Here is a 13,978-nt window from a genome sequence, read left to right on the forward strand (position 1 = left end):
CCCCCTACTTTCCCCCAAAATTTTGGGGAACAAAAGTGCATCTTATAAAGCGAAAAATACGGTATATATATGTATATATATATATATATATATATATATATATATATATATATATATATATATATATATTTATATATATAAATATATATATATATATATATATATATATATATATATATATATATATATATATATATACAGTATATGTTACCAATAGCATAGTAGTATCAGAGGTGTTACTTAATGATTAGTGATGGGCGAAGCCCCCGATGTTCGGCATTGGAAGCCTTCCCCGCTCTTTTTGTAAAGTCCGTGTTCGGGGTCGGTGATAATACGAACTTGTGTCCGAACCCCGAGCATGGACTTTACAGCTTTAGGATGGGGCAGAGGACTGTTAAATAAAAAATATAGTTAATAATAAACATTGTCCTTATACTTACAGGTCCTGCAACACGTCCCGCAGACTCTGTCTCCCGGCCGCTTCTGCTTCCGGGTCTGATCATTAACTTCTGGCGGTATTAACTGCACTGCTCATTACTCAGCAGTCTTCGGCTGTTTTCGACCTTATTCGCTGTGACGTCAGGGTTCACCCAAGTCTTTGGCTAAGCCATGGACTCGGGTGAACCCTGATGTTACCACAAACATGGCCGAAAACAGCCGAAGACTGCCTAGTGACGAGCAGTGCAGTGAATACCGATTCAACTTTGACTATCATTGTCACTGTCAGCCTGCTTCTTGCTCTGTATAGACGCTTGTCTGTACAGAGCGATGAAGCAGAGCCCCTAAATTTTTTTTTGTTTTATTTCTAATAAAAAAAAAAATTTCTTCGTGTTGTGTTTTTTTTTTTACTGTTTACTAGAAATTCATGGTGGCCATGTCTAATTTGGTTTGACACCTTGAATTTAGGGCTTAGTACCAACTGGGAATATAAAGCTGGTATTAACCCCTTTATTACCTAGCGTGTCACCGCCATCAGGGCCACTGGATGAGCCAGTTAAAGCACCTGGAAATAGCGCTAAGAAACAATGCGCCATTTCCAAGGGCGGCTTCTTGGCTCAGGGGACAGGCTCTGCTGTTTCCCTATTGCCACCACCTTTTGTTGTGCTATACAGGTACAAGTTTCCCTGAGTACCTTGGGGACATTATCATCCGAGGCTTTTTAGGGATGACTTAGACACTCATCTGAGAGCATGAGTATTTAGAAAGCCAGTACTGAGTTTCCATGTATTTCTGAGGTTTCCTCATCAGTTCTCCTACATCGCTATTTTCTCTGCAAACTCCTGTGATTTCTGCAATCTACATACACTTATTACCTTGGGCCTGCTGATTAACCTTTAGTCTGCTGTAAGCATTACAAATTCATCTATGAACTAGTTCACACTGCAATATCACTGCATCAGAGTGTATCATCTATACAAAAGAGTGTGTCTAAGCACCACTGCTGTCAGTGGCTATACATTTGTATGCTAACTAGCCCTTTGCCTGCTGTAAACATAATAGACTCATCTTGGGACTTGTTCATATTATGCTGCAGCAGTCCTGGCTATACTTCTTCAGCTCATTAGTCTATACCAGTAGATCTTGTTTTTTGGTGTGCCTATTTGCTCCACCTGTCTGTCTGCTATCCAGCCCGGTCCTCGTTGTTCTACATGTCATCAAGCAATTTCTGCTCTATGTGCTATTGTTGTGCCCCTGAGGCTCTGGTCGCCACAGGGTTCTGCACCTCAATTAATGTGTGGTATCTATCTCAGGTAAGGGGGATTTAATCACCGGTGTTCCACATTCACACTTAAAATACAGCTTAGGAGCCTTCACACAGGGTGGGATGGCTCAGGGTAAGCAGGGGGATAGCCAACACGATGCATGGGACTTCCCTGGTCACTGAAGCCAGCCACCTGGGGGGTGGGTTCCACTTGGGGGTAGAAAGAGATGAGTCAGGACCATAGTCCTGACAAGACACTTCTGGAACTCTTGGACTTTACTAGGCCTGGGGATTGGAGCGGGAGCTCAGCCCGGGTACCTAACTGCTGAGGGGGATATCCTAGAAAAAGGACATTCTCTCTCTCTCTCTCTTCAAAACACCAGTGGTGGCCACTTACTTGCTTGGGGTTGACTGGAGTACACGACGGCAGAGAACATGACCTGGGTGTAGCTTTAAAGCAGTGAGTAGAAGAACCTGGAACCACAGTTGCCAACTCAGACTCTGTTTAGCGTTGCCATCGCCCCGTGCTTCGGCGCTTCAAAGGGACTGCCATTTCCCCGTCATCTACCCAGGGCCTGCTCTGCCTGTGGGGAGCAACACTATCCCGGCTGCCATAACACCTGGCCCAGTGAGGAATTCTACATTGGAGGCTACTCCCTGGCCGCATACCACAGTTGGTGTCACGACAAACTTTTCCAACCATCCCTTCCTTTTACTGTATGTCTCGGGACAATGGCACCGGGCAAGGCCACCCATGACATCTCCTGACCCGCAACGGCCCGGCAACGAGTAGGTTAACCACCTGCCCCATGGGGTGCTACACTATCCCCTTCATTTTCATCATCCATGTGTTCACCAAAGTCTAGACTTACTGAATCCACCTAACCAGGTTAACACAACCTCTTTGTTGCATGAGCATCATCTTTCCATATTGCATAGCAGCTGATCATTTAAGCCAAGAGTTTCAAGGATCCAACTTACCAAGGAGACACAACAAGCAGCTTTTTTGTGAAATTGGATAGGGCTAGTCTTTGCTGTTCTTGGTGATCAATAGGCCTCAGGCTCCCATTCACTTGTTGTCCCTCCTTGGACTATTTCTGTGAAAGGATACTGTTTTGCATATGCTCTGTCCAACTTGTCTAGCTTTAACAATTTAGTCATAGTCACTTAGAATGTTATGCTTGCCCATTTTTCCAGCTTTCAATAACTTAACTTCAAGAACTGACTATATAAATACAAACTAACACAATGTCCATGAATAACAAAACCAGCATAGAAAAGAACACTCCATGCTTGCATCATTATACAAGGTGTATGGATTTCCCATGGCTACTTAGAATGCAGACTTCATATCAAAAAGGTAACCAATTACAGTGGAAATGGGCAGCATTATAACTTTATAATTAGAAAAATGATTAAAAATAAGTACAGCTATCATTTAGCTTAATTCCTGCTCTGCCGGAACATTTGTAGGCGCATTGTAATGTGTGTCAAACATTTTTTTACATTTCTGCAAAAATTACTTTGTTTGTATTAAGTGAAATTTCTATGATCTGAAATAAAAAGTTGGAACATTAATTAATGTGCCCGGTCCTCTGTTAGTTCACCAAAATATCAACGCTCAGTAGATTCTTTATTACTGCAGAGTCTCATGTAAACAGGGCAATTTATCGCCATTTCTACTGCAAATGCATCTCAGCAGGGATGAGCTAAACAAAGATGGAATCCTTTAAGAATCAAAAATCAGTACATAGAACATTACCACGTCATTACCAGGAATATTTGGTAGATATTACTCACATATATTAAGAACAAGTCTCAACAAAAACAGTTAAATATAGTAGTAAATTTAGGGTCATTGAATTAAACAAACATTGGATAGAAAGCAGAGCCCAGAACTTTTGGAATTTTAGCTGCAATTTCACACAACAGAAATATTGTCTTGAAGAGTAAAGATTAATCTAAAAGGGGTTGTCTCAACTTCTTTAAAATTGCAAAGTGCTTGTAAAAACAAATTGCATTGCCTCCAATTATAAATTCTCTCTTTTCACAAGAACAGGGGGATTTTTAACTCTATAGTATACTGTTTGTAGTCTAGGTCACTGACCACTTCTATAGTCTACTAGAGGTGATCATTCTCCTAGGAGAGGCGCGTACGCTTGAAAACTATTTTCTATATAACTTTCATTGAAGATCTGGAGCTCCTCTGCAGCGTTTATGTGGGGGGTGACACATTCTATGGGGGAGCAGAGTTCCAGCCCTTCAACCCCATTGTCAGAAAGACCTAGTATGATAGAATCAACACCTAGGGAATTTTCAAGTGCCGTATCTACTATCAGCGCATAAGAGCAGTGTCTAACCAACCTGTTGGGGTTCTATGAGGGGGTAAGTGCAAACCTGGATATTGGTAATGCAGCTGATGTGATTTATTTGGACTTTGCAAAGGCATTTGATACTGTACCACATAATAGCCTTATACTAAAGCTTCAGAAGCAAGGACTAGGGGAAACTATATGCAACTGGGTAAGGAATTGGCTAAAAGATAGGAAACAAAGAGTAGTCATGAATGGTATATTCTCAAAATGGGCTATAGTCAGCAGTGGGGTGCCGCAGGGATCTGTGCTAGGACCAATTCTTTTTAATCTCTTTATTAATGACCTTGTGGATGGGATTGATAGTACAGTGTCAGTCTTTGCTGATGACACCAAACTATGCAGGATATTAAAAACTGACCTTGATAGTACAATATTATAAAAAGATCTGGATAAGATGTCAGAATGGGCAGATACTTGGCAAATGAGATTTAATGTTGATAAATGTAAAGTAATGCACCTAGGACGGAGTAATCCTATAGCTGCGTATACATTAAATGGAAGTAAACTCGGGATTACAGAATAGGAGAAGGACTTGGGTATTCTCATTACAAATAAGCTGAGCAGCAGCACTCAATGTCAGGCAGCAGCTGCAAAAGCAAACAAGATTCTAGGGTGTATAAAAAGAGAGATTAGATCCCGTGATCCCAACGTATTGTTACCCCTCTATAAATCACTTGTAAGGCCACATCTGGAATATGGGATCCAGTTTTGGGCTCCACATTTTAAAAAGGACATTCAGAAGTTAGAGTCAGTTCAAAGGAGGGCAACTAGACTACTACAAGGAATGGAGGCCTCCCATATGATGACAGGTTGAAAAAGTTAGATATGTTTAGCTTAGAAAAAAGACGTCTCAGAGGAGATCTCATTTATATGTATAAATACATGTGTGGTCAATATAAAGGACTGGCACATGACTTATTTTTTCCAAAGACAATACTAAGGACCAGGGGGCATATACTGCGAGTGGAAGAAAAGCGATTCCGACAGCTAAATAGGAAAGGGTTTTTTACAGTTAGAGCAGTCAGACTGTGGAATGTCCTACCACAAGAGGTAGTAATGGCAGATACTATGACAGCTTTTAAAAAAGGGCTGGATGATTTCCTCAGTACACACAACATTGTTGGTTATAAATGACTAAGGGGTACTTTACACACAGCGAGATCGCTGCTGAGTCACGTTTTTTGTGACCTCATTAGCGATCTCGCTGTGTGTGACACTGAGCAGCGATCTGGCCCCTGCTGTGAGATCGCTGCTCATTACACACAGCTCTGGTTCGTTTTTTTATTGTTGCTCTCCCGCTGATAAGCACACATCGCTGTGTGTGACAGCGAGAGAGCAACAATCCTGAATGTGCAGGGAGCAGGAGCCGGCGTCTGACAGCCTGCGGTAAGCTGTAACTAAGGTAAACATCGGGTAACCAAGGTGGTTACCCGATATTTACCTTAGTTACCAGCCTCCGCAGCTCTCACGCTGCCAGTGCCGGCTCCTGCTCCCTGCACACGCTAAGTTAAGCGGTGTGCGCTGGTAACTAAGGTAAACATCGGGTAACCATACCCGATGTTTACCTTAGTTACCAGTGTCCGCAGCTTCCAGACGCCGGCTCCGTGCAAGCGCAGCGTCGCTTGCACGTCGCTGCTGGCTGGGGGCTGGTCACTGGTCGCTGGTGAGATCTGCCTGTTTGACAGCTCACCAGCGACCATGTAGCAATGCAGCAGCGATCCTGACCAGGTCAGATCGCTGGTCGGATCGCTGCTGCATCGTTAAAGTGTGAAGGTACCCTTAGAGACCAAATGTAGAACTGGTGGAGGAAGGTTGAACTAGATGGACCTAGGTCTTTTTTCAACCTTAGTAACTATGTAACTATGTATATACAGCGGAGTGCAACTGTAGAGATGACTTTGTTATAGGGATGCTGCACTCTGCGTAGGCAGCAAACGAGATAATAGCTAGCTAGGGAGAAGTGTAGGGTAATGTATAATAACTCTAATTACAAAAGTGGTTATGGTGTAAAGATAGATATGTAGAAAAGACATTTTATTGCTGCATTACCCATTTAAATTCTATAGGACAGTGTACTAGGTAGGCGCTGCGACCTACAAATCAATGTGCAGAGAAGTTGAGCTGTGAATATTACCAACTGTGAAAGGTAGATCCTGTGGCATCTATATATAGATATTGTCTACCATTGTAATCCAGCCTGTAATCATAATAAGATGACTGCTGAAAAGTGATCTACCTGTTATGAGCTCAGTACCCAGTATGAAAAATAGATTGGCAAAAATAAATTTAACAGAAAAAAATTGATTTACATAGTAGGTAATTGTTGGTGACAGAATCCCTTTAAGGCAATATTGCAGTCAGCCATGTAGACTCCTTGGGTCACTCAAGAAAAATGTCTTGGTAAAGGAGGTAAAGGATATAAAAGGTGCTCAACAATCACTTATATGGACTACTAAATTTATGTTCTGCTAAAATTCTTCCCAGATTCAAAATAACGTCCATTATTTCAATAATTATGAGTCACAGGATACCGTGCACATCATGTATTAAAGGGTATATCTGGGGCTAAAAATGTGCATAAGCACTAACAGGCAGGTAGTTGCCATCTATCTGCCCATTGTCCCCGGCGCAGTTCTTTGCCAACATGGAACAGTCACAGCCCGCTCCTGCCGGCGATTCTGCAGCTTTTGCTGACCTCGCGACAACAGAGCATCAACTTCTCTTCCTCTCTGCTCTGTAGACGAGCGTCACTGCCAACATCATACTGATTGACAGCCGGCTCCCCTAGTTAGGCAGCGGGGAGCTGGCTGTTATTCAGCATGATTTCAGCTATCCCGCCCCATTTACATAATAATGCAGAAAAGAAGTCTTTGCTGTGCTGACGAAGTCATTGTGTCACCGGCAGGGGCACGTTGTGACTGTTCTGTGCCGGCAGTCAATGGCGCCGAGCACAACTACCTGCCTGTTCGTGCTTTTTTTTAAAGTCCCGGATATACCCTTTAATTTAATTTTTTTTTCCCTTTACAATTTTGGAATTTTTTTTGACAGTAACAATTATTAACAATTACATATTACGATATAAAAAAAGGTAAAAAATAAACTCCATACAGCAGGTGTTACAGTAAATGGAGGATGAGAATGTACAAAGCTAAGAATATTTCATAACAGTTCATTGTTTGGGTTTTTATTCAGCGTATTCAATGCATCTCAATATACAATTATACGTCCATGCCAATAAATAACTGTTTCACATTAGAGCAATAATTCAGATTAGGTTTCTGCACTTAATGCATTAATTTACTAGAATCCTTATTTGCCGACATGCCTTGCAAATGTAAAGCTGCCAAGTCACGTGGATGGAAATAGTTATTTGTTCAAGGATTCATTGTGCACAGGGGATTCTGCCAGTTTTGTAACGTTCCAATTTCATAAAAGAATGCATTGATTTATTTTCACATGAATCGATCGCATCCTTATCTGATATGGTGCACATGGTTTCATTTTGCGATTTCTCTAACGGAAAATATTTGTTTACTGCATGTTATCAATATGCCAGGTTCCTCTAAACAAGAACAATTATTTAATTTACACTAAAAATGTGCATTTTAAAGCATTGTGTTCAGTATTTAAATGGAGTTTTAAAAACAAATATATCATGTAATTACACGAATAGCAATTCTATAGCATTAACTTCTCATTGAAATCATTGCCATGGCGAAGATAACCAAACTCGCTCCCAAACTCATATAAACATTAATAAGGTTTTCTCATCATCATCATCTGCATCATTGGATGAACAAAACAAAAACAAGCAAGTTTGCAATTTATCTCTTAATACAAATCGTTTCATGAGTGGAGAGCAGGCCCAGACTGACCATAGGGCAATTCTGGCAAATGCCAGATGGGCCGGTCCCTGCAATGGGCAAGTCCCTGTAGTGGGCCACTCTATCTGCAGTCAACGCCTCTCTGCGGTGACCGCAGCTTCCTCCTTCCTATTCAAATGTATTTGCGTCTTTCAGATGTAAATACATTTGAACATCATAACGCCCCCAACGTGCAGCAACATGATGAGATCAGCATCTTGCTGACGTCATCACAGTGCTGCGGGCGCCACATAGGATACATCAGGCAGCTGTAAGCGCTCCATGGAGGAGCCGAAGATGGAAGGTTTAATTAATGGGGATGAGTGGAGAGGGACTGAGGACACATAATGGGGGAATATTTGTGAAGGAACACAGCTTTGTGTCAGGCAGGGGTGGTTACTGTATTCTGAGGGGGGAGAGGCAGGAGTGTGTAGTGATGGGGTAGTGTATTTTGTATGTGTGTATATGGGAGGGGGTGATGGGTGGTGTATTGTATTGTGTGTGGGGAGGGGTAATGGAGGGTGCATTGTATTGTGTGAGTGTGTAGGGGGTGAGGGGGGTGCATTGTATTGTGTGTGCGTGTAGGGGTAATGGAGGCTGCATTGTATTGTGTGTGTATAGGGGTGCGTTGTATTGTGTGTGTGTGTGGGGAGGGAGTAATGGGGGGTGCATTGTATTGTGTGTGGGAGTGTTTGTGTCTGTGTGTGTATGTGGGGAGGGGTAATGGAGGGTGCATCGTATTGTGTATGTGTGGGGGGGAGGGGTAATGGAGGGTGCATTGCATTGTGTGTGTGGGGTGGAGGGGTAATGGAGGGTGTATTGTATTGTGTGTGTGTGGGGGGGAGGGGTAATGGAGGGTGCATTGTGTGTGTGTGTAGGGGGTAATGGAGGCTGCACTGGTGTGTGTGTGTGTGTGTGTGTGTGTGTGGATTACAAAATAGCAGTAATAATAATACAAAAGGGGCAATATGGGGGGATATTATGGAGAGGCGCAGTGTGGGGGTATATTACAAAGAGCAGTGTGGAGGGGACATTATGGAGAGAAGCTATGTATGGGGACATTATGGAAAGAGGCAGCGTGGGGGTATATTAAGGAGAGAGGCAGTGTGGGAGGTATTTTGGATAAGGGCAGTGTGGAGGGATATTTTGTGAAAGAAGCACAGCAATTATTTATTCAGGGGCGCAGCATGGGAGATATTTATATTTATGGGGCAGTATAATGATACTTTTATTCTTAAAGGTGCTGTGTGGGGAAGTGCTGCTGATGAATAAAGAGGGAGGACTTCAGAGACAAGCAGTGGGCACAAAACCTCATTATGGCGTCTGTACTGCGTGGAGACAAAAAGATGGGAACGACTCAGAAGATGTCACCTATAAAGGTACCTGGATGTAAATGATTATTTGTGATGCTGCCTGCGTCTTATCAGTATTGTGGTTCCTGTATGGTCCACAGTCTGATAACAACAAGTCCCAGCATCTCCTTACCATTGTTAAGGACCAGCTGGGAGCTTGTAGATTCTGGCCATCTTCCGAGCCTTCCCATTGATCTGCATTGTAAAATATAGAGCGTTTTCCACGTGGAAAACACCAGAAGAATGGACCAGTCACTTCTTTTAATTACTGGGTGGTTTTAGAAACCCGAAGTTGGTAAAAGATGCTCAAAAGCCTGAACCTGTGCACAGCGAGTAGATGCATATGGTCATTCGATGATTTCTTCATAGTGGTTTCCATGGTGGGATCTGACCCCAAAAAATGTCATTGCATATTCCCTAAGTGGTATGTGTCCAAAATTATCACCAGTGACAACAACAGCTTCCCTGATCATCGATCTGTAGAATAGGTCATCAAAATTAGTTCAGGGGGATCTAATTTTGTATCTCTGCCCATCAGTTATGTGACGATGACGGAGTATTATTTGGAAAGCAGCATCCTCTTCATTATCTGCGAGACCCAGCTCTGTAGGGAAAATAGCGCCTTCACCAGGTCCTGCTACTAAGAGCAATAAATAGGAATGAGCTGTAACACTGGATGCAGCAGTGACTACATGTTATATGGTCGTGTTACACAATCTACAAGTGCACAAAGATATTACACATTCATCAAGCAAAAAGTGGGCCTGTGCACCCCCAAATGCCACTGCTGAATTTTAGTCCCAGTCCGGCCCTGGTGGAGGGATTTTTAAATCTATGGTTTACTGCTCAATGCTCAGGTTACCAGCCAATAAAATGCATTTTAGAGAAAATAAATTTTGAAGATCTGAAGGGGGACCATAGCCAGAGACCAGACTAGTCCAGCACTGCCCTCAGCCAGCTCTTCCCAATGCTGTTGCGGGTGATTGACAACTTCTCCCTGGTCGCATCTGGTCGGAGCTTCAAAGTATAATGTCTCTGAAATGTTTGAGTGTTTCACAGAATAATTTACCTGGTTGCAATAATAGTAAGTAGTAATTAGGATCAATTGTTTATTTATGACTTTTTAATAGGATTTTCACTAGTTCCCTTTTTGTCAGTGAGATGTCATGAAATTCATAGTGAGAAAAAATGTATCCCTTTAATAAACAAAATAGACTTAAACACAATCAATGATGCCCACCTGTTGCTAAATTGGCCTAACCAAGGCACATGGGAAGTGAAGGAGCTGACATCCAAAGTACAGCATACTGAGAACAGCAGTAAGAAAACGAGCTGTCCTAACTAATCAAGCTCCGTTAGCAAAGATGAGATCATTTTTTGCATTTGACATTTTCACTTCACATACATCGTTAAACTCCTGTAATGAATTTATATGTTATAAAATATACATTTATATACAAACCCCATTCCAAAAAAATTGGGATGTTAGTTGTGAAGAAATGATTTGGAAATCTCTTATAGCCATGTTTTATTCACAACAGAACGTAGAACACAGAAGGTGAAAATTAGATACTATTCTGTTTATTATTTTTTTCAAATTAATTCCTTTAGGAACTGATGACAACACTACATCTCAAAAAAATTTGGAGCAAGACCATGTCTACCATTGTGTGGCATCCTCTCTTATATTTACAACAGTCTGTTAGGCCTCCGACACACATCCGTGCCGCCGGTACGTGTTTGGTACGTTTTTGCACGTATCGGCGGTACGGAGACATGTACACCAATGCTACCCTATGGTAGCAGGCACACACACGTAAAACCACACGGAACGTGTGTCCGTGTCCGTTTGTACTTGTGTGCGTTTTCCAACACACTGACATGTCCAATTTTCTCCGGCAGCACGAGTGTCACACGGCCCGCATACGGACCACACGGATGTAGTGTGGATGCGGTCCCGTGTGACACGCGCCGGAGAAAACTCACGTGTCAGAGTAAAAAATAACAAATCTTTACTCACATTCTCCAGCCCTCCTGTCTCTGCCGCTGCTGTCACTTGCTGCCGACCGATCATTATGCTCATTTAATATTCACTTCACTGCGGTCGCCAGCAGCAGCGGGAATTCGGCAGGGCTGCAGACCGAAGATCAGCACCACGGACAGTGGGAAGGACCACGTGAGTATGCAAATTACCGGTTTTCCGGGTGTTATCGCGGATAGCACACGGAGAACACATGTGGCCTGCATATATCGGAGACAAGTACTTACCTACACACAACACGCAGGGAAAATACGTCTCTCGCGGCACGTGCGTGAATTTCACGTGAGTGTGGCAGAGGCCTAAGGGTGAGTAACTACTGGAGTTTTGGGAGAGGAATGTTGTTCCATTCTCATCTGATGTAAGATTCTAGCCGCTCAACAGTCTTGGGACTTTTCGTTTCATAATGCGCCAAATATTTTCTATTGGTGAAAAAAGTTTGGACTGAAGGCGGCAAGTTCATCACCCAAACTCTTATTCTGTGAAGTCATACTGTTGTAATGGATAATGCATGTGCTTTAGCTGTGTCTAGCCAAATATACAAGGCATTCCCTGAAATAAACACTATCTGGATGGGAGCATATGTTGCTCTAAAACCTTTACATAATGCTCAGCATTGCTAGTGTATTTTATGTTGTGCAACCTGCCCATGACACTAGGCAACATTGTAACTAAGTACCATCAGAGATGCAGGAACTGTGCGCTGATAACGAGCTGGATGGTTCCTCTCATCTTCAGTCTGCAGGACATGGCGTTTTCATAAAGAATTAAACATTTTAATTCATCTGACCACATAATAGTTTTCCATTTTGCCTCAGTTCTTTTTTAAAAGATATTTGGACCTGAGAAGACAGCGGTGTATTTGGATTGTGGTCATAAGGGGTGTCTTCTTTCAATGATAGAGGTTTAAATGGCATATGTGGATTTTATGGTGAGCTGAGTTTACAGACAAAGATTTCTAGAAGCACTCCTTAGGCCATGAAATGATTTACATCACCGAATCATGCCTGATTTTAATGCAGCATGAGGGCCCATAGATAATGAGTATCCGATAATGACTGTCAGCCTTGTGCACCTGGATTTATAAAGAATCTCTGAATCATTGAAGGTATTGTGTACGGACGATTGTGGGATATGGGATATTCAAAGGTTTTCCAATTTTACTTTGGGGAACATTTTTCTGAAATTGTTCCACACTTTTTAGATGTTTTTTGTTTTTCTTTAACAAGTTGGTGAACCTCTGACCATCTTTGCTTCTGAAAGACTGTGCCTCTCTTACATGCTCTTTTTCTACAGAGTCGTGCGACGTTGAATATTGACCCTCCAGCTATTTTTCATTAGTACCACTTAATCAATTTCTATATGAGTTCATTAACGCAAATCAAATGGAAAAATGTCTAACTTCCAACTTTGGAGATGCCTTCTATGTTCTGAATAAAATAAGGCAGTTTGAGATTTCCAAATTCTTCCTTTCTTTACATGTTACACATTGATCAAATTTTTATGAAATTGGGGTTGTATACATACAATTTACATGTTTTAGGAATTTGGTTGTCATTTTACTTGAACATTTAAAACTGCAACACTAACAATGCCATGTCTCCTCTATTAGCCACATTTAGAGTTTTCTCCTGGGCTTAGTATCATATAATAAAGGCATTGTTAGCTCCTGGACAGGATAATCAATTTCAATCATGTTATCACTAAAGTTTGGCAAAGTTAGATGAAAACATGTCATGCCCTACTCACTACAAGACAGATTAATTTAGAATCCAAGTCATTTACAGCCATTAAACAATTTACCACCAAAATATCACTGCACACTTAGACATAATTCTCAAAAAAAGAAAAATAAATTGAATAATCCAATAAAGAAAATTGTTTGACATTAGAAAACATTCGTATCGCAAATAATTTTCAATTATGTAAGTTATAATGGGCTGATAAAAAAAGGGCTATAAATTGCTTACTGAGTGGGACAACCACTTTCCAACAAAAAAAATTGCACTCCACCTTGTATGGATCACCACTAGGTCCAGAAAGATTTTAGGATTGATACTGATGCAAGTGTATAATACTCAATGCTAGTTTTCTGCATTCATATTTACAAGTGTATCTTAATAAATTAGAATATCATCAAAAAGTTAATTTGTTTCAGTAATTGAATACAAAAAGGGAAACACATATTATATAGAGTCATTACTAACAGAGAAACCTATTTCAAGTGTTAATTTCTGTTAATGTTGGTGATTCATACAGCCAATGAAAACCCAAAGATCATTATCTCAGAAAATTAGAATAATTACCACAAAACACCTGCAAAAGCTTCCTAAGCGTTTAAAATGGTCCCTAAAGGGTGCTTTACATGCTGCAATAGCACCCGCCCCCGTCGTTCGTGTGACATTTGGTGATCGCTGCCGTAGTGAACATTATCGCTACGGCAGCGTCACATGCACATACCTTTTCAGTGACGTCGCTGTGACCGTCGAACAATCCCTCCTTCAAGGGGGAGGTGCGTTCGGCGTCATAGAGACGTCACTGCGGCGTCACTAAGCAGCCGCCCAATAGGAGGGGCAGAGATGAGCGGTCGGAACATGCCGCCCACCTCCTTCCTTCCTCATTGCTGGTGGGCGCAGGTAAGGAGATGT

At 41.8% G+C, this 13,978-nt stretch overlaps 1 protein-coding gene across 1 annotated transcript in view; it reads right to left on the minus strand.

The window, feature by feature from the left end:
- The window catches only part of CHSY3 (chondroitin sulfate synthase 3), a 489,704-nt gene that overhangs the window by 441,636 nt on the left and 34,090 nt on the right, over nucleotides 1-13,978 (minus strand). The gene's annotated exons all lie outside the window — the stretch shown is intronic.

This window comes from Anomaloglossus baeobatrachus, chromosome 1 (assembly GCF_048569485.1).
Source record: "Anomaloglossus baeobatrachus isolate aAnoBae1 chromosome 1, aAnoBae1.hap1, whole genome shotgun sequence".
NCBI lineage: Eukaryota > Metazoa > Chordata > Amphibia > Anura > Aromobatidae > Anomaloglossus > Anomaloglossus baeobatrachus.